General features: G+C 42.5%; 1 long non-coding RNA gene across 1 annotated transcript in view; it reads right to left on the reverse strand.

Moving 5' to 3' along the window:
• Positions 1 to 6,867: 6,867 nt before the first annotated feature.
• LOC102260102 overlaps positions 6,868 to 20,156 on the reverse strand; it is a 16,891-nt gene continuing 3,602 nt past the window's right edge. The window contains exons 2-3 of the long non-coding RNA XR_001360547.1: positions 15,596 to 15,597; positions 6,868 to 6,880 (exon numbers count right to left, since the gene is read on the reverse strand). This is a non-coding gene — a long non-coding RNA (uncharacterized LOC102260102). The remainder of the gene's footprint in view (positions 6,881 to 15,595; positions 15,598 to 20,156) is intronic.

Below are 20,156 nucleotides of genomic sequence, written 5' to 3' on the forward strand. Positions count from 1 at the left end.
GAAGAAAGTGGAGGAAGATAAAGCTGCTACAGCAGGTACCTGTGGTGCCTCACTCACATGTCCTCAACTCACCTCTTATTTCAGCCCAGCTCAGCCTCCGCCTATGCTGATCGCATTTTGGCTCAAGCATGTGACTCGCATCTTTTCCCTTTTTGCCTTGGAGCTTCTCTGGTATTGTGAAAACTACTTGATTCACGTACAAGTAAAAGTGTGTTTTGGGGAGAGTACATTTATGCTACTGGGGCAGTCCTCAACCAAAGAGGGATCAGAGGGAGAGTGGATGAGTGCTCCAGCATCCAGCGCTTCAGGCAGACAATTCTGAGAGGCCGTACACCTCCCCAGGCCCTATTGCCTACAGTCACAACCTCAGTAACACACCCTTATCGTGGCTTTTCCTTCTTCCCTTGATTTGCTTTTCTCTACGTCCTTAATCCTGCTTTTTGGGATCGTCTCCTGGATAAACTACTTGCACCCAAGTTCTTGTTTAAGGCTCTACTTAAGGAAGAAACCAAACTAGTCAGACAGTACTTGCAGGGGAGTCTCTGACAAAAAACAAATCAATTCTCTTCCTCAGCACCCTAGAAAGGCTCAGGAACTGGCGTGGTACCAAATGTTCTGGGAAGTGATGCGATCCTCCCATGAAAAAGGAGCTCTCTGCCTACGGGAAAGCTACAGGGAAGCTCTCTAGACAACAATTTCTGCCCATAGACAGATTCCAATTCGCATTTTAGTGCCCCACTATCTTCTTCCTTTAGCACAATCTCAAATCTGCAGAAAGGTTGCCAGTATGACACCTACAGAGGTATTGGTGGAAACTGATGAACTCAACATGTGTGGAATAACTTTTATCCCCTCAAACTATTTGAGAATAAGGACTGACGTGATGATTCATCTCTGAGCACTTTAGTGTGTCTTTCCTAAAAACAGGGACATTCTCAAAAACAACAACAATAAAAAACCGGGACATTCTCCTACTTAACCACAACACAACTATCAACATCAAGAAATCAACACTGACACATTACCACAATCTAATCTTCAGACCCCATCAAGTTTCACTAGTTATTCCAATTAAATTTTTTACAGAAAAGTGAGCCAATTCAGAATCACATGTTTCATTTAGTTGTCATATCTCTTTAGTCTCCTTTAAGCTGACACAGTTCTTTGGTCTTTCCTTGACATTCACGACCTTGACACATTTGAAGGTTACAGCCCATTATTTTGTAGGATGTTCATCAGTTTAGGTTTGCCTTATGTTTCCTCATGATGAGATTCAGGTTCTGAATCTTCAGCAGGGATATTACAGGAACGATGTTGTGTTCTCATTGCATCGTAACAGGTGGTGCATGGTTTCAAGTTGTCCCATTACTAATGGTGTTCACTTGGATCACTTGATTAAGGTGGTGTCTTCAAGTCTTCTTCATTGAAAAATTACTCTTTCCTTTTGTAACAAATAAGTATTGTTTTTATTGTGGCAAAAACCACATAAAATATACTATCTTAGCCATCGTTAAGTATACTGTAGTGTTAACTATATGCATATTGTTGTGCAACAGATCACCAGAACTTTTCCATCTTGCAAAACTGAAACTATATTCATTGAGCAACAAGTCTCCATTTGTAACTGAGTATTTTTGCGGGGCTGTGTTTTGAAACTATGGAAATATACTGTTCTTCTTCAAGTTCTCAGTTTATTCATTTATTTATATCAGTATGCACTCATGGTTTCCTAATTTATGTAGTGAATTAAAATCCCTTATTATCATTATTTCTTTTGATGTGCAAATTATTCTAGATTTGGCCAGTGGGGGTGCCCTCAAGCTTGTTTCTATGTCCTTTTGACCCAATTGATTTTTTAACATTTCCTTACTTTCTGGCCCCAAGAGATGTTCCAGGTTCATCTTGTACTTTCCCTGACTGCACCCTGGAATCAACCATTTCTCCAAGGAGTTTTGCTTCTTTTTAGTGGAGAATGGTTTTTAGAAACCAAGACCTAAGTGCTAGGTCTACCCAATGTGTTTGCTCCCAGACCCGAAGAATGGGCAGCTAGCAAATACATCTCTGTGTATCCATTTGTGTGTATGTGTGTGTACTCATATAAACATTTATATTTATTTCTACATCTATCCATACATATTGAAATTTATCAGTTTCTACCAATACCTCAATTTCTAATTCAACACTACATTCTGGTTTTCTCCCTTTCTATATTTTTAACTTCATACTTTGACAGATGTCTAGGATATTCTGTTGAGTGAAAAAAGGAAGTCACAGAACAGTATGTACACTATAAGGTCCTCTTTTTAAAGTTAATCAACTTAATATTCATTGCAAAAAAAGACTATAAGAATATGCATCAAACTACTAACACTGTTCTTTTTTTTTTCAGAGAAGTGGGATAATGAGAACTTTGTGCTTTCAATATTACATCTCTATTTATACTATTTAAAAATATTTTCGCCAAGAGCAGGAACTATTTTTTAATAGGATGTTAGTGGCTCTTTTTTCTCTTGCCCTGCAGTCACACCAAAGCCTATGGCTGAAAACAAACACAAGCAAACAAACCAAACACTTATATACCTCACCTTCTAAAGAAAACAACATATCCTTCCATCTTCACCTGGGCTTACAAACGGGGTGCACGATTTGTCCTGCTGTCATCATCCCCCACCCCTCCCCCACTATACTCCCTTTCCAAAATATATTATTATTTTTTTTTTAATTAAATCTTTATTGTTCAAGGGTGCACGATTTGTCCTGCTGTCATCATCCCCCACCTCTCCCCCACTATACTTTTATCCCAAAATATATTAAAAGATAGGGTAGGGAAGACAAGGGAAATTTCTAGAGGGTGCCGAGGTGTGGAGGGGCGAACTACAAGAGAATGGTTTGTAGCAATTAGAGTTGCCTGCAAGACAAAGACAGCAGATTCTATTCCCCAGTTGGACATCTGCTCAGGCAGTAGATTACTGAACTATCTCTAGTGTCTAACAGAGCAAGCAAAAAAAAAAAAATTGGAGGGAGATAGATGGCAGGCCAGAGAGAGGAAGTGGGGGCAGTGGAATAGTCTACACACCCACTACTTGGAACTGAAAGTTTTGATGAGTTCCCCGAAGGTCAAGTGAGGATCACCGACAGTAGGGAAGTTTGAGCCTTCTTAGTTCATTGTTCTTTCCAAGAAGGCTACCTGCCAGGCAGGAGACTCCAACATTAATAAGCTGTAAAGTGTGCTCTGGATTGATATTCAAAATAAATATTTAACAGCTGGACAGCATGGATTCTGCTTAATCAGAATGTGCACTAGTCATAAACAACCTTGGCAGCAGGACTGCTGAATATCATGCTGATAGTGGTTGCTGAGGGGTGTGGAAGAGCGGAGCCAGGGCCTGTCTCTCACAGCAGATGTGCAGGGCTTTATCCACTTCCCCCTCCAACTTCAAGCTCCACCCTTCCCTGCCCTGCTCTGTGCCCTGGGATGTTTACTCCTAGGGGCCTCATCACCGGGCTCCCTCCCTCGCCAGGCTTCCAACTGGGTCTGGGCAATAGGGGACACCAACAAGAGATCAGAGGATGGGAGGAAAGAAAGACATTTATTACCCTCCAACCCACCATCCTCAATCCCTCCCTGCTAGGCCATAGTTTTACAATAGCTTTCCTCATCTTTCTATGACCACAGCCTTCCAGTGGCTCCTCTCCCATGGTTTACCATTTTTTCCCCCCAAACTCCTTCCAGCCCAGTAATAGTGCCACTGACTATCCCTGGGCGCTTTAGCCATCCTAGTTGGTTCCCCTAACCTTGTCCACTCCTCTGTCAGCATTCCAACATTAGAGTCTCTTCAGTTACTCTTTTGAATGCGGAGTCTGTTTCCTGCCTGGACTCTGACTGATTGTGAGACAACTCTGTAGTGGGGAGGGAGGTTCCTGCAATTCCCTCCCAAAGAACTCCCACATGCTCTCCATGAGAGAGCCTACTTTTGGAAATCTGCCTCACAGAGGTCATCAGTGGCCACTCACTGACAGCCAGAGAAGCAACAATAACCAACAGAAGGATTCTAATCAGAGCCAGTCAATTTAAGACACTTGTCCCATTCTTTCTTGCCCACTCCAATATGTTAGAGGCTAAAAGAAGGATAAGAGTATCAGAGTCTCTGATGTTACCCAATCAAAGCATCTCTCTCGCTGCCTGGATTCTAAACAAATTGAGAAATTATACAAAGAATAAGATAGATGGATGGTGGCCAACATATAACCTTTTTTTTTTTTTTTGTCGGTAAAGGCTAACTTGGAGCATATAGGTCACAGCAAGAACCAATAACTAACTGAACTCCAGAATTAGGCAGACTCATCATGCAGAGGAGGTAGTACCAGACCCCAGCAGCCTGCAGACAGGGGGTCCTGGCCAGGTAAGACTTAAAACGAGGAGCAGAGGGGAACTCCTGCTTCCTACAGGCAGGTTCTCTCCCAAGAAAAGTAAGAAGAGGAAAAATAGTCACTGAATCAAACATATCCAGCTTATTCCCAAATTTACAAATCAAACAATTTACTCCGCTTTCAGTGGACAGAGTAAGTAAGTGGAGATTGTCACAGTAATTGAGCGCTCTCATTTTGAAACAAAATGTGGATGGTGGAAAAGCCTCCCCCCTAGCAAGGAGGAGAGGTGTGTTTGTGCTAGATTTCACCCCCCTACTTCCACTCTAAGCAATCAAGTTTCCAACCTAAGCCTGGAGTGGGGGAGGGGAGGAGATAAAATTTATATGAATTTAAGATTACACTTTTTAAACTCCAAATAGATCGTAGACCTAAATGTAAGAGCTAAAACTATAAAACTTTTAGAAGTAAACAGGAATAAATCTTCATGACCTTGGGTTAGGTAAACTTTTCTTAGATGCAACATCAATAGCAGAAACAACCAAAGAAAAAATAGATAAATTGGACTTCAGCAAAATGTAAAACTTTTGTGCTTCAAAGAACATTAATAAGAGAGTGGAAAGACAACCCACAGAATGGGAGAAAATATTTGCAAATCATATATCTGATAAGAGACCCTATTCAGGTTATATAAAGAACAGTTACCTAACCGGTTTGGTTCAGTGGATAGAACGTCGGCCTGCGGACTCAAGGGTCCCAGGTTCGATTCCGGTCAAGAGCATGTACCTCGGTTGCGGGCACATACCCAGTGGGGAGTTTGCAGGAGGCAGCTGATCGATGTTTCTCTCTCATCAATGTTTCTGACTCTCTCTATCCCTCTCCCTTCCTCTCTGTAAAAAAATCAATAAAATACATTTTTTAAAAAAAAGAACAGTTACAGATCAATAATTAAAAGACAACCCAATTAATATAATGATAAAAGACTTCAATAGACATTTCTCCAAACGACCAATAAGCACATGAAAAATGCTCAACATCACAAATCATTAGGGAAATGCAAATCAAAACCACAATAAGATGCCACTTCATATCTGCTAGGATGACTATAATAAAAAAGACAAATAATTAGTGTTGCCAAGGATGTGGAGAAACTGGAATGCCCATACACTGCTGGTGGAAATGTAACATGGTAAGCGGCTTTGGAAAACAGTCTAACTGCTCATCAAAAGGTTAAACATAGAGGCACCATATGACCCAGCAATTCTAAGAGGCATGGAAATGTACATCTACTCAAAAACTTGTACACAAATTTTCACAGCAACATTATTTATAATAGTCAAAAAGTAGAAACAAACAAAATGTCCATCAACTGAGAAATTGATAAATAAAATATGATATATTATTTGGCAAGGAAAAGGAATGAATCTCAAATGCATTAGGATATCTATCTATCTATCTATCTATCTATCTATCTATCCATCTATCAATGGAGAGGCCGATATAGCAGGTGAACAAGAAAATATTCACAATACAGAGTGCAAAGTTCTACCTCAGAGGTAAGCTCTGAATGGTGCAGAACAGACCAGAGGTGGAGCATCAGTAAAGGCTTCATGGAGTTGATGTTTTGGGTGAGCTTGGAAGGATGAGTAGGCATTAGCTAAATGATGAGCATGGAGAAAGAGCCTTTCTGGTAAAGCAAACAGCTTGTGGTGAATTCAAGGATAAAAAGGGAATTTAAGAAATATTTACCAAGTGCCTACTTTGTACTAGATACAGTGGAAGTACTGGGATTCTGCAGTAAAAAAGATTATGGAAAAAGCTCTTGGGCTTAATGTCCACACTGGCCCAATTAGCCAATGATGGGGATGAGAAATAGGGTAGTGAAGCAATGACATGACTCTGAGAATAAACTCCTGGGGTTAGGCAGGTGAATTCTCGAGGGAAGCCAAAACCTCACTACGTGTCCCACTGGGGCTATGAGGGTAATCGTTTCATGTCCCAGGTTCTGTTGGGATCTGCGTAGTCTTGACAGTTTTTCCTGGATCTCTTTCAGGTCACATAGTCCTAACCTTACCAAGCTGCATCCCTATTATTTGCTCAGAGTCCAGATTGAGCCACCAAGGAATGGACAGTGAGATGCTGGCCAGGGCAAAGGTCACTCTAAGTCTGAAGGAAGCAGGGAGTCTGAGAGTGCAGTCCCCAAAGAGTTTGGCTTAAAGACAACTGGGCTGGCCCCAAAGGAGGCAGAGAAGATAAACTAGTAGAAGACAGATGCCTAGTATAAAAGGCTCCCTGCTAGGCAGCTCAACTCTGCCTCAGAATCATTTCCATGAAATTACCACCCAAAGGCTCTAATAAGGTGATCTGGGAGACAGCTGGTATTTTGCATAATTCCTTGTAAGCTTGTAGTAATTCGAGATCATAATTGATTTCCTTGTATCTTCCAAGAACAGTAAAGATTTGTGGATGAATGTCATCAAAGGAGCAGAAGCTGAGGGACACCTGGAGGCCCCTGTGAAGGAGTCAGCCCTAGGGGCCCTCTGGAATGGCCCTGGGGGAGGAGAGACTAGCTTTCTCGGAGTTTGCCCCCAAATTGGCCTATATCTGGGAAAGGCAGGTTAACGATAGCATCTCCCTGGCTCCTTCCTTTAGCCTACAGACATGCTCAAGCTTCATTCCACATTTATGAAGCCCTCCTTCACCCCTCACCTACCTCTGATGTCACATTATCTCTTCACTCCCCTTCACAGTCAAACTTCTAGAAAGTTTGCTGTGACTGCATTTGTTCACTGTTCTCATCAAAATCATTAAAGCTGAAACCAATCCCTTATATTCCTAGATCCTCTGTAGGATTTAACACCCTTTCGAAATCCTCTTCCCTTGGCTTCTGTAACACCACCCACACTTGGTTCTTTTTCTACCTCTCTGGTTTCTCCAAATCCATCTTTTTCACGGAATTCTCAGCCATGGCCCATTCCTTAAGTGCCTCTCACCCAGAGTTTTGTCCTTGGCACACTTCCCTTTTGCTCTGGGTGAGCTCATCCATTCCTTTGGTTTTCACCAATCCCGCCCATGCTGATGACTCCCAGCTCCTTTCTGTTACTGAGCTTCTAGCCTCTACATTGCCCTGCTACCTGGATATACCATGGTCCCCTAACTCAATAGTTACATAATTGAGCTAATCATCAGTTCCTTTAAATTTGCTCCTGTGATGTTCTTCAGCTCAGGTGGCATCAAAACACTTTTATTCATATATAAAAATAAGAAATCTAAGTAGCACTCTAGCCAATCCATCTGTGTGTTTAATGTCAATGACAATTTAACATCTCCAATTCCTTTTATATACCTCCTTAACTCCCACACCAATTCCTATCATCACTAACTTAGTTCAGACTTCATCATCTCTTCTGTGGATTTTGCAACAGTTTGCTAACAGGTCTCTATGCTTTCTCTTCCTCTATTTAGTAAAATAAAGGCTTCTATGGCCTTCCTATGACCCTTTTAGGAAGAATTAGATCTGTATCTTTATTTTGTTCATATACAAATAGACTTTCCTCTATAGTGGCATTTTTTGGTTTGGATTTAGATTTCTTTTAGCTCATGACAGCTAAAGCAGTTATTCCTGCAATGGATAGCCAAATGCATTCTTAAATCCAGTCTCTTACTTATGCAAACAGAAACTTGCCCACCCCTAAGAGTCATGTCTAGTCTACTTTAGCCCTTAGTATATAAATATATAAATATATAACAATAGCTAGTCAGCTACATTCTGTGGAGAGCTGGGTGTCACAGCTCATCCCTGCTGAAACATCTAGTTATGCTGGACTGGTTGTCATGGAAACATAGCTGATGATGTGAGCATATGGCCTAGAGCCTCTGTCTCTTATATTCTCAGTGAGGGAGGGGAGCTGGTACTTGAGAACAATGTGACAATGTCCTATATTATCTGTCATGCTTGTTAATGAAGGGGGAGAAGAGATTGCTGTAGAGAGGGCTGAATTGGGGGTGCTGTGAGGAATAGAGAGCTCTGATTCTTCTGTGAACAGACCAATGTCTGAACACCCAAAATGAGCGCAGATGGACCTGTGGAGGGTGGAGGAGTGATGAGGAGGATGTAGGGGAAAAAATGTAATGAATAATCACTGTGTGCCAGACACTTTATGTTGGACAATAGCAATACCCAGCATTTTTTGAGCACATGATAAGTGCAAGATACTTTGCATCAGTATTTCATTTAATCCATATAACAATCATATGAGGATGATTGTATTATTCTCCCAATTTTTCAGAAAAGGGAGCTTTAAATAATTGCCCAAAGTCAATCAGCTAGAAAGTGTTAAGCCCAGGCTTGAACCCAGGGTTATCTATGTGTAAAAATGTATTCTATACTATCTCTCTGCTATGACAAGTGCTTTGGATATATTCTTTGGTTCAAATAAATTGTATTGGTATTAGACTTCACGCCAAGCTTGTAAGATATAATAACAGGTGCTTGTCTGAAATATGCTCATATATAGTAGATGAGAGACTTTTGAACTTCAAATTGTACTATAGCATAAATCTCATGATAATTTGGAGAGGTAAGTAAAATATTTTCCATTTTAAAAATAAGGAGTCTTATTATGCTCAGGGAGATGAAGAAATTTGCCCAGGGTCACATGGCTGGTGGTAAAGAGGGAAGAGAAACCAGTAGGTGTCATTCAAAGCCTGTGCTCAATCTACTATCTACTCTCTTTAGGGCCTGGCAAGCTACCACTCCCTATCCACTATGGCTTCCGTTGCCACATTGGGTTGACTCCAAAGCCCACTCCTCAATTTGACCGAGAGGCTCATGTATCCAACCAACTACTTTCTCAAAGTCACAAGCAAATTTTAGTCTGCCCAGACCAAAACAACCACCCCCACAACTAGAAAACCCAAAATGGCCAAAGTCAAACTAAAGATCTTTTCCTCCAAAAGCTACTCTTCCTCTCATACTCACTCTCAGCAAATGGCACCATCATTCAGCCTATTGCTTATTCCAGTAGCGCAGAGGTCAGCCTTAACATTGTCCTCTCCCTTCCCTCTTTCACATCTAACCCATCACCGAGTCCTGGTAGTTCTGCCCCATTGGTCTAATCTTACATTACCCGGACCCATGCCTTTGCCATCTCTTGTCTGTATTACTACAAGAACCTCCTCACAGGCCTTCATGCTTTTGCTCTTGTGTCTTCCAATCCAGTTTTTACTGCAGCAAACTCTTACTATCACTCTTTTTGCTTAATGGAGAAAGTCCAAAATCTTTCACACGGCTTATAGGTTGTGTTATAATCTGTTGTGCATTCTCATAACCTCCTCTACTTTTCCTTCACAGCATCTGTCACTTTTATGATTAAACATTGCATTAATTATCTGTGCAGTTATTGGTTTGATATGTCTCTATGTTAGAGTCCAGTCCCTACATTCTAGTCTTCACTCTGCCACTCACTGTCTGTGCTGGCTTGAGCAAGAAGCAAGATTATTGCCTTCGTGCCAGTCTCTATTGTATATCTTTGTTTGTGTGTCTGTGTCCTCCACTGAACTCTGAGTTCCTTTGGGAAGAACTTGACTATAAACCAAGTCTGTCTGACCTCAGAACCTAAATTTCCCAATTCTTGCAGCAGGACAAAAATGAGGAAAATAATTGCGTAGATGAAGAAACTGAAGCCCAGAGTAGCAAGGTGATTTGCCTAACATCACACAGAGCCAGAGCAAGAACTATAGCCTTCTGGCTCTTAATCCAGGACTTGTTCCTTCAGCCCACAGCCTCTCAAGCAAGCAGCACCTGACAGAGGCTATGGGAGACAAAACGGCATTTCCCATTTCTCCCTTGAGGGTTGGAAGCATGACTACTAGACTTTGTGGGGTCTCTGCACCCCTCTTCCCAACTCAGATCTGTGTTAGAGCTTTGCTCCGAATGAGCGCTGCAGATTGTCTTCACTAGTCCAAGCAGCTCTATTCATGGCTCAGCAGGGGCCCTGCGGGGGTGGAGTTCTGGGTGAAGGAAATACATCCCTGCCTGGCCCAAAGGGATCACCTGAGTTTCAAGCGATCACTTTGAAGTCCTTGATGTAACTTTCCTTGGGGCCCACAATGAGGCCCTGCTACCATGTATAGCACCTTAAGGTATATTACAAGCAGGTAGCCCTTCAAGTGGACAAATTGTGAAAGGGAGCTCTTCTAGGAGCCCATTTAAATAGCCTCCCTTCTTCTGCTGGCTCAGCCTCAGCTGGGACCCTGGGCAACCTCCTCTGCATGGCACAAACTGCCCCACCAGAAGCTGCAGTCTGCCAGTAGCTCTTTCCTCTGGCCACTTCTCATTATCCTGTGCAATTTGTCCAAAGCTTATTTACCACCTAACTACTTGTTACAGTGAGGTCTAGAAGACTCCACCTCCATACTATGGTCCCACACCAACCTCCTAAATCATAGCTCTTTCCATCCTGGAGTTCATATTCTAGGGAAAGAGACAGGGAGAAAAATCTGAGGTGGTTCTGGGGAGTCACCCAAATTGCATCAATTCCCCTCCTCGTAGAATCAGTCATGGGCAAATTAATGTATTACTGCAAGAGCCTCCTAATAGGCCTTCATGCCTCTACTCTGTGTCCTTCCATTCCAGGTGTCACTGTAGCAAACTCTTACTATCACTCTTTTGCTTAAATGATTTCTTATGACTCTTTAGAGACTGTCCAAAATCTTTAACAGGAGTCAACCAGGATGATGGGGCGAGAGACCCAAGGAGAGGCAGCTGGCAAAGAGGAGCCTGGGGTACTGGATTCAAGGTGGGGAGGCCTTAGCCTGTTCCTTCCCTGATGTGTGATCTTGGGCAGGTCTTGTAGGGCCTCACTCTCCTTGGAGGTGGTCCAGGAAGTTGACTCCAATGATAACTAGGATCTCAGTCAATGCGGACCTGCCATGATGGGCTCTATAGGGTGTCCGTTAAATAAGGAGTGTTGTTTCCCCAATATGGTACACATAGCTCACAGGTACTGGGCACATGTACATCTTAGGTGGCCTCTTAGATGATCTTAGGTGGTTAGAGGAGGAATACTTTCAACTTTAGTGGTTATGTGTTTTTAAATAGAAGATAGCCCAGCCAGCATGGCTCAATGGTTGAGCATCGACCTATGAACCAGGAGGTCACATTTTGATTCCCAGTCAGGGCACATGCCCGGGGTTGTGGGCTCGATCCATTCTCCCTCATCATTGACTTTTCTATCTCTCTTCCTCTCCCTCCCTGAAATCAATAAAAATATATTTTAAAAAATAAAGTACAGTATATTACGGGAAATATATTTTATGTAGGAAATAATTTTTCTTAGGCTCTTAGAAAAAGTATTCATTAACCAAAAGTACATGTGGCCTAGAGATACAGCAAAACACACATGAGGTTGTTATGGAAACGGCCAATACTTGGGCAATGTGGATTTAGAGAACATTCTATTTTCTCTGAAGACACTTAACCTGCTTAACCTTCTCCTCTGTACTAATCTTCTTTTCCAATAATGAAAACAACGTATTTCATCATGACTCCTTTTATAGCTTTTCTGTTGTGAAACTCAGAACATTTTATTGATCTTTATATATTGGCAGGTACGTGTTCTCCTTTGCTTTCGATCTGATTTCTTTCTTATGTCTAAATGATCATTTCTCTGTGGAGTCTTCCATTGTGAGCTGTGGGAAGTGGGAAGTTGTGAGTTACCCTTAAATACAAATAACACTCAAAATTAGAGAACAGAAAAGCACGCATATGATGAACCGGGAGTGATGTTAGCTTAGTCCTTCCTAATTGATGAAGCAGTTTTGACATATCCTTTCTTATATCATTTTTGTTTTCCTTAATAGGATTCATAGGTACCTATTGGGGAAAATATTGTAATTATCCCCAGTCACAGATGGGAAAACCGAGGCATGAAGCAGAAAGAGGACCTGCTCATGGCCATGTGCGTTGCGAGTCAACTCTAAGTCCTCTGACTTCTATTTACATATTTTTCTGTGTCCCTGTCATTTCTTTGTTTTTGTCTTTTTAAAATAAGATCCACAGCCCCCTGGATGGAAATGGAGGGGAGAACTAAAGCGGGTGAGGAAGGCCCTGGGCTCCTGGGCATGACCCTGGCGTTTCTCTCTGGCCAGTGGTTCTGGCTGCTGGCGGCCTGGCCGGAGCCCCACTTCATTTATGGCTCCCAGCGCTCAGGCAGCTTTCAGCAGGCCCAGGCCGGGCCCGTGGCTTGCAGAGCCGCTTCCGCCTAGTTGGCTTGGCTTTTCACAGGCTTAAAGCTTCATACCTCTGTGAGCACAGCCTGTTAGCACCCTTGTCAGCAGGGCCCGTGGCCGGGGTGACGGCTCCCTGCCCCCGCGCTCGCCCCAGCTCAGGGCCCTTCCAGAGTCACGAGTCTCCGGCCAGCCTGGCAGGGGTGGGGGCGATTGTTCTGCAAACGGAGGCTTGCCGCTGGCCCCATGCTGCCCGCCGTCCTGGGCTTCTTCAGGTCTCCCCAACCCCTGCTTCTGTCCTCTGGTCTTACTGTTACCTGCGCACTGGGCTCTGAGAGCGAAAGTCTTTGATTTAGTCAGTCTTCTAGGTTTCCCCAAGCTCGGGGGCTGTGGGAGATGTTGGGAATTGTGGCCGTGGATGGCTCCCTAGGCACACAGACACTCAGCAGGTTTCTCTTAAAAAGGGAGGGGCGGGGGGATCCTCCCCTCACCTTCTTAATTACATAAATAAGGTAGCCAACACAGAAAAACATGAAAAAAAGCAGAAGAGCATAAAGGAAAAGCACAACAATGTATTTTAACCATCCCAGCCTCCCAATCCAAGGACAACCACTGTTAACACGTTAGTGCCTGTCCTTCCCTGGTAGTATTTGTTAGACCTATAATGGCATATATTGTGTTCCCTACCCAGAAAAGGCACCAAAAATAGTTACTATTTTACAGGGTTTTTTTGTTTTTGTTTGGTTGGTTGGATTTTATTTTTCTTCTTAGCAGTAAATCATGAACATTTTCTGTGCCTAATGGCATTCTTCCACAATGCGATTTTTAATGGTTCTACAGCATCCCATTGTGGATATATTGTCATTTATTTAACTGATACTCTTGTTTGGCTTTTTAGTGACTGCCATTTTTTCCCCCTACTATGACAATGTTGTGATGAGTATTTAAGAATTTACATGTTCCTGCCCTAGCTGGTTTGGTTCAGTGGATAGAGCATCGGCCTGCAGACTGAAGGGTCTGGGTTCGATTCCGGTCAAGGGCATATGCCAGGGTTGCGGGCTTGATCCCCAGTGTAGTCAATGCGGACCTGCCATGATGGGCTCTATAGGGTGTGCGTTAAACAAGGAGTGTTGTTTCCCCAATATGGTACACATAGCTCACAGGTACTGGGCACATGTACATCTTAGGTGGCCTCTTAGATGATCTTAGGTGGTTAGAGGAGGAATACTTTCAACTTTAGTGGTTATGTGTTTTTAAATAGAAGATAGCCCAGCCAGCATGGCTCAATGGTTGAGCATCGACCTATGAACCAGGAGGTCACATTTTGATTCCCAGTCAGGGCACATGCCCGGGGTTGTGGGCTCGATCCATTCTCCCTCATCATTGACTTTTCTATCTCTCTTCCTCTCCCTCCCTGAAATCAATAAAAATATATTTTAAAAAATAAAGTACAGTATATTACGGGAAATATATTTTATGTAGGAAATAATTTTTCTTAGGCTCTTAGAAAAAGTATTCATTAACCAAAAGTACATGTGGCCTAGAGATACAGCAAAACACACATGAGGTTGTTATGGAAACGGCCAATACTTGGGCAATGTGGATTTAGAGAACATTCTATTTTCTCTGAAGACACTTAACCTGCTTAACCTTCTCCTCTGTACTAATCTTCTTTTCCAATAATGAAAACAACGTATTTCATCATGACTCCTTTTATAGCTTTTCTGTTGTGAAACTCAGAACATTTTATTGATCTTTATATATTGGCAGGTACGTGTTCTCCTTTGCTTTCGATCTGATTTCTTTCTTATGTCTAAATGATCATTTCTCTGTGGAGTCTTCCATTGTGAGCTGTGGGAAGTGGGAAGTTGTGAGTTACCCTTAAATACAAATAACACTCAAAATTAGAGAACAGAAAAGCACGCATATGATGAACCGGGAGTGATGTTAGCTTAGTCCTTCCTAATTGATGAAGCAGTTTTGACATATCCTTTCTTATATCATTTTTGTTTTCCTTAATAGGATTCATAGCTACCTATTGGGGAAAATATTGTAATTATCCCCAGTCACAGATGGGAAAACCGAGGCATGAAGCAGAAAGAGGACCTGCTCATGGTCATGTGCGTTGCGAGTCAACTCTAAGTCCTCTGACTTCTATTTACATATTTTTCTGTGTCCCTGTCATTTCTTTGTTTTTGTCTTTTTAAAATAAGATCCACAGCCCCCTGGATGGAAATGGAGGGGAGAACTAAAGCGGGTGAGGAAGGCCCTGGGCTCCTGGGCATGACCCTGGCGTTTCTCTCTGGCCAGTGGTTCTGGCTGCTGGCGGCCTGGCCGGAGCCCCACTTCATTTATGGCTCCCAGCGCTCAGGCAGCTTTCAGCAGGCCCAGGCCGGGCCCGTGGCTTGCAGAGCCGCTTCCGCCTAGTTGGCTTGGCTTTTCACAGGCTTAAAGCTTCATACCTCTGTGAGCACAGCCTGTTAGCACCCTTGTCAGCAGGGCCCGTGGCCGGGGTGACGGCTCCCTGCCCCCGCGCTCGCCCCAGCTCAGGGCCCTTCCAGAGTCACGAGTCTCCGGCCAGCCTGGCAGGGGTGGGGGCGATTGTTCTGCAAACGGAGGCTTGCCGCTGGCCCCATGCTGCCCGCCGTCCTGGGCTTCTTCAGGTCTCCCCAACCCCTGCTTCTGTCCTCTGGTCTTACTGTTACCTGCGCACTGGGCTCTGAGAGCGAAAGTCTTTGATTTAGTCAGTCTTCTAGGTTTCCCCAAGCTCGGGGGCTGTGGGAGATGTTGGGAATTGTGGCCGTGGATGGCTCCCTAGGCACACAGACACTCAGCAGGTTTCTCTTAAAAAGGGAGGGGCGGGGGGATCCTCCCCTCACCTTCTTAATTACATAAATAAGGTAGCCAACACAGAAAAACATGAAAAAAAGCAGAAGAGCATAAAGGAAAAGCACAACAATGTATTTTAACCATCCCAGCCTCCCAATCCAAGGACAACCACTGTTAACACGTTAGTGCCTGTCCTTCCCTGGTAGTATTTGTTAGACCTATAATGGCATATATTGTGTTCCCTACCCAGAAAAGGCACCAAAAATAGTTACTATTTTACAGGGTTTTTTTGTTTTTGTTTGGTTGGTTGGATTTTATTTTTCTTCTTAGCAGTAAATCATGAACATTTTCTGTGCCTAATGGCATTCTTCCACAATGCGATTTTTAATGGTTATACAGCATCCCATTGTGGATATATTGTCATTTATTTAACTGATACTCTTGTTTGGCTTTTTAGTGACTGCCATTTTTTCCCCCTACTATGACAATGTTGTGATGAGTATTTAAGAATTTACATGTTCCTGCCCTAGCTGGTTTGGTTCAGTGGATAGAGCATCGGCCTGCAGACTGAAGGGTCTGGGTTCGATTCCGGTCAAGGGCATATGCCAGGGTTGCGGGCTTGATCCCCAGTGTGGGGCATGCAGGAGGCAGCTGATCAATGATTCTCAGTCATCATTGATGTTTCTCTTTCTCCCTCTCCTTCTCTGAAATCAACAAAAATACATTAAAAAAAGAATTTACATATTCCAGCATTATCTCTAGTATAGAATATCTTAAATTCTTGAAAGTAATATTATAGAGTCAAACAGTATGCACACACTTAAAGCTTTCCTCCAGCAGTTCTATAGTGGTTTTAAAATATAATTGTATTTAATGTAAAAACAACATTAGAGCAATAATAATGAATTCCTGAAAAGATATGGCACCCACAAACTCCCTTCCCTGACAAAAACAGTTGTTTTTATTTGCTTGTGTTCCTGTCCATATGTAAAGAGAATTTTTCATGATTGCGTTTAGACCTATGTTAGGCTGTTATAATTCCCAGGAATTCATACTCCTATAGGCCACAGGGTCTAGCTAAAAGGGTAGAGAAAAGAATCGCACCGAAACTCGCAAAAGGGGCCACAGTCTAGGCCTATTGGTCTGGAGCTGGACAATTGTTCTGGATCTAAGGTAGTTTTCCAGACTCAGTGGACTACTTGATCCTCACTGCCATTTATCTAAGTCAGCTATTCTTTGTGCTTTTGCTTCTTTGCCGTGTCTACCTCTTTCCTCTCCATTTACCTGGCTGACTTCCTCACACTCTACTCTGTATCTTTTCTCAGACAAATCTTTTCTGGTTCCTGATAACACACGTGTTCATAGCCTCTCATGCCTGTCCTTGACGTCATGGTCTAAGTATCTTTTAAGCTTCAGCGCCTGATGTCCTGATGTGGTTTTTCTGAGTCTCTTGGTATTTGCCAGTTCCGATTCCAAAGAATGAAAAACCTAATGGCCCGGTTCATCCTCTTTGAGCAGAGTTTTGTAACAAAGCACATCAGAAGATGTTGGCTACTCTGGATCAGTTGTTCATCCCAGAGCCAATCAACTGTGTGGAGAGGAGGGTCATAGAACGTGGTTGTTTAGGGCTACTCTGCTCAAGTAGGTCCTCAGTGTTAGGGTCGCCGAAGGAGGAATGCATGAAACCAAAAGTGGTAAGGATTTATAAATTTATTAGGACATCTGGAGACCAGATGGGCTGAGTCCCAAAATGGCTCCAGCACCCAGGGATCGGGAGTCAGAGGTTTTGAAGGACTCTAGGCGGGCTTTCTCGGTGGGGAGCTCTCTGGGCAGATCCAGATCCTGGGAAAGTCTGGAGGGGAAAGATAATGATATCAGCAAGTGGAATATGGTCTTAGCAAGCGGAATGTTGGTTGTGAAGTGACCTAACACTTGGGTGATTCAGTTTCTTAAAAAGGGATAGTGGCTATTGTAGGTAACTGGGCTGTTATGTATAGTAATAATAACATTGATAAAATTATGTATTCTAGCGTTTGAATTATTGTTATGTCATAAGCATATAAAGATTTCATACTTACCCAGTTTAATATAGGCATATTAGTTCATTCAGGGGATAGACTATAATTTATTTAAGTAATCTCCTATAGTTAGACATTGAAAGTATTTAATTAATTTGTTTGTTTGTTTTTACCAATTTGGAGAATTCTGTAATAAACAACATATCAATACACATTTATATTTTAAAAAATTTTTTCTCTTAGGGGTTTATCAATTGGTAATGTTTTTAGCTGCAAGGAACAGAAAGCTTCTCATATAACAAGTCATTCTGAAGTGGGTGACTGCTAGCTTTGGTTCCTGTGGCCTTTTTCTCATGTTCACATTCTCAAAATGGCTGCTGAATCTCTCTCTAGTCATAACATCAGCATTCAAGGCAGAAAAGATGAAGAGATAACACCAGTCAGGTCTGCCTTTTTGTGTTTATCATCCCAGAATCATCCCTCGCAGACATACACTTAGGTCTCTCTGGCAAAATTGTGTTACGTGGCTACCCCTTCCCGTGAGGAAGACTACACAAGCAAATGTCCTCCCAACCTCTTTATTTGGAGGCAGCAAGGAAAAAAAAGAACTGCTAATGTGTATTAAACCAGCCTTCCTGCTGCTGTCACAAGGGCTTCTCAGATGTGTTGGAGCTGCAGAAAATTTCCTTCAAATAAAATATTGCCTGGGAGCCTGTTTGGAAAAGCTGAGGAAGGTGGAGTGCTTTGGTGGAGGTGAGGACAGGAGCTTAGAGCTTTATGTAGAAGATATTTCACCCAATAGAAGATCTTTCCTGCATTCCAGCTGTCTAGCGCCCATGTCATCTTGCAATTAGTTCCCTAAGGCTCCCAAGTGTAGACTTGGGAGATAATTCCCATCTCCCATTAAGAAGTAAACCCCCCAGATTCGTCACCCTCCCCTCTTCTGTTTCCTTGCGAAATCTGAGGCATATGATTTAGGTTCAGTCAATCAGGCATTCTCTCCTAGGTTTTTGAATCCTGAGTATGTGACCGTGTGTCATTTTCCTCTCAGCAGCAGTGCCATATGCACCTGATTGTTCTGGCTCTGTGACCTGTGGTGTGGTTCCAGCTGCTTAGCCCTCTGGAATTCTCTTGTTTCCTGCCAGTTTTCAGAACCTGGTTGTACGGCTGATTCTGTGAGCCTCTGAGTTTTTTGTTTTGTTTTTTTGTTTTCCAGTGCATTGACTTTTTGCTTATGGTAGGGTTCATTTCTCTTGCTTTTAGCCACAAACCCTGACTAATACGATAGTGTCTTTCCTAGCAATCCCACAGACAATTCTGCAGAACTTGTGAGGTTGCAAGTAGCATAGTTTAAAATCTGCTGCCTTAGGACAAATCCCTTGGAATGGAATTAAGGGACAAAGGTACAAATAGTTTAAAGTTTCTTGATAATTATTGCCAAAGAGCGTTCCAAAAGTATTGTGTAAATTTACTTAACCACAAGCACTGGGTATTATCATTGTTTTAATTTTTGCTAGTATAATGACCGGGAAATGGTTTCTTTTAGTATTTTAATGTGTATGTACTTAAGAATATTAAACTAAGCATTTTTCCTTATGTTGATTTATGGCTATATTTCTATTTATGGGAGATGGCTGTTTATTCAAGCTTTAATTTTTCCTTTTATGATATGAACTTTATATAATTTAGTCATTCTTTGAATGTTATTGCAAACGTTTTTCTTCATCTGTCTTTTTCATCTTTTTATTTTTTGTACAGAAGCTTCACATTTTTATGTAGTAAAATCTGTTCATCTTTTCCTTTGTGATTTCTTCTTTTGCTTAATGCTTTAAAAGTTACAGATTCCTCCAAAGATCTGATAGTCAATTCAATTTCCTGCCAGTTTTTCTGTGATTTGGCTTTTGTATGTTTAACTCTTTAATCTTGTGAGATATATTTTTGGGTATTGTATAAAAGTATGAATCTAAATGATTACACTGGCTTTTAGATCAATATGCTTTTGTGAATAAGCCAAGCTTCTGGGTTTTTGTTTTGCTTTGTTTTGGGTTCCAGTAATGCAAGCAATATTGGGGCTTGTTATTGAGAAAAAAGTGAGTAAAATGAAGAAAGAACATGAGACAATTGACAGAGAAGCAGAGACAGGGAACGATTGAAACAGAGACAAAAAAGCTGAAATAGAGACTGAAATAGGAACAAAGAGAAGACAAAGATCAAGAAGCCACGGGAGAGAACAAAGACTCAGTTGGAGGAGGGGCTTTGGAGGTCTCAGGCCTGCAGCCTGAATCAGTGACTACGGAGGCTGTGGGAGTGACTGACAGAGGCTGAGATGATGTCCCGGGCTGCAGTTGAAGATCTCCCTCCACCATGGTCGCCCCATCCAACTTTAGCCTATCCCATGGATCTGGTGAGGCCTCCCGTTCCACTTAGGGACCCCAACTTGCCCATCATTCTCCAGTTGGCTCTAGGTCCGGAGGACCTCAGGGACATAAAGAAAAATCTGGCCCTAACCAGTTTGGCTCAGCGGATGGAGCGTCGGCCTGCGGACTCAAGGGTCCCAGGTTCGATTCCAGTCAAGGGCATGTACCTTGGTTGCGGGCACATCCCCAGTAGGGAGTGTGCAGGAGGCAGCTGATCGATGTTTCTCTCTCATCGATGTTTCTAACTCTCTATCCCTCTCCCTTCCTCTCTGTAAAAAATCAATAAAATATATTT

The sequence above is a fragment of the Myotis brandtii genome, unplaced genomic scaffold (assembly GCF_000412655.1).
Source record: "Myotis brandtii unplaced genomic scaffold, ASM41265v1 scaffold934, whole genome shotgun sequence".
Taxonomy (NCBI): Eukaryota; Metazoa; Chordata; class Mammalia; order Chiroptera; family Vespertilionidae; genus Myotis; species Myotis brandtii.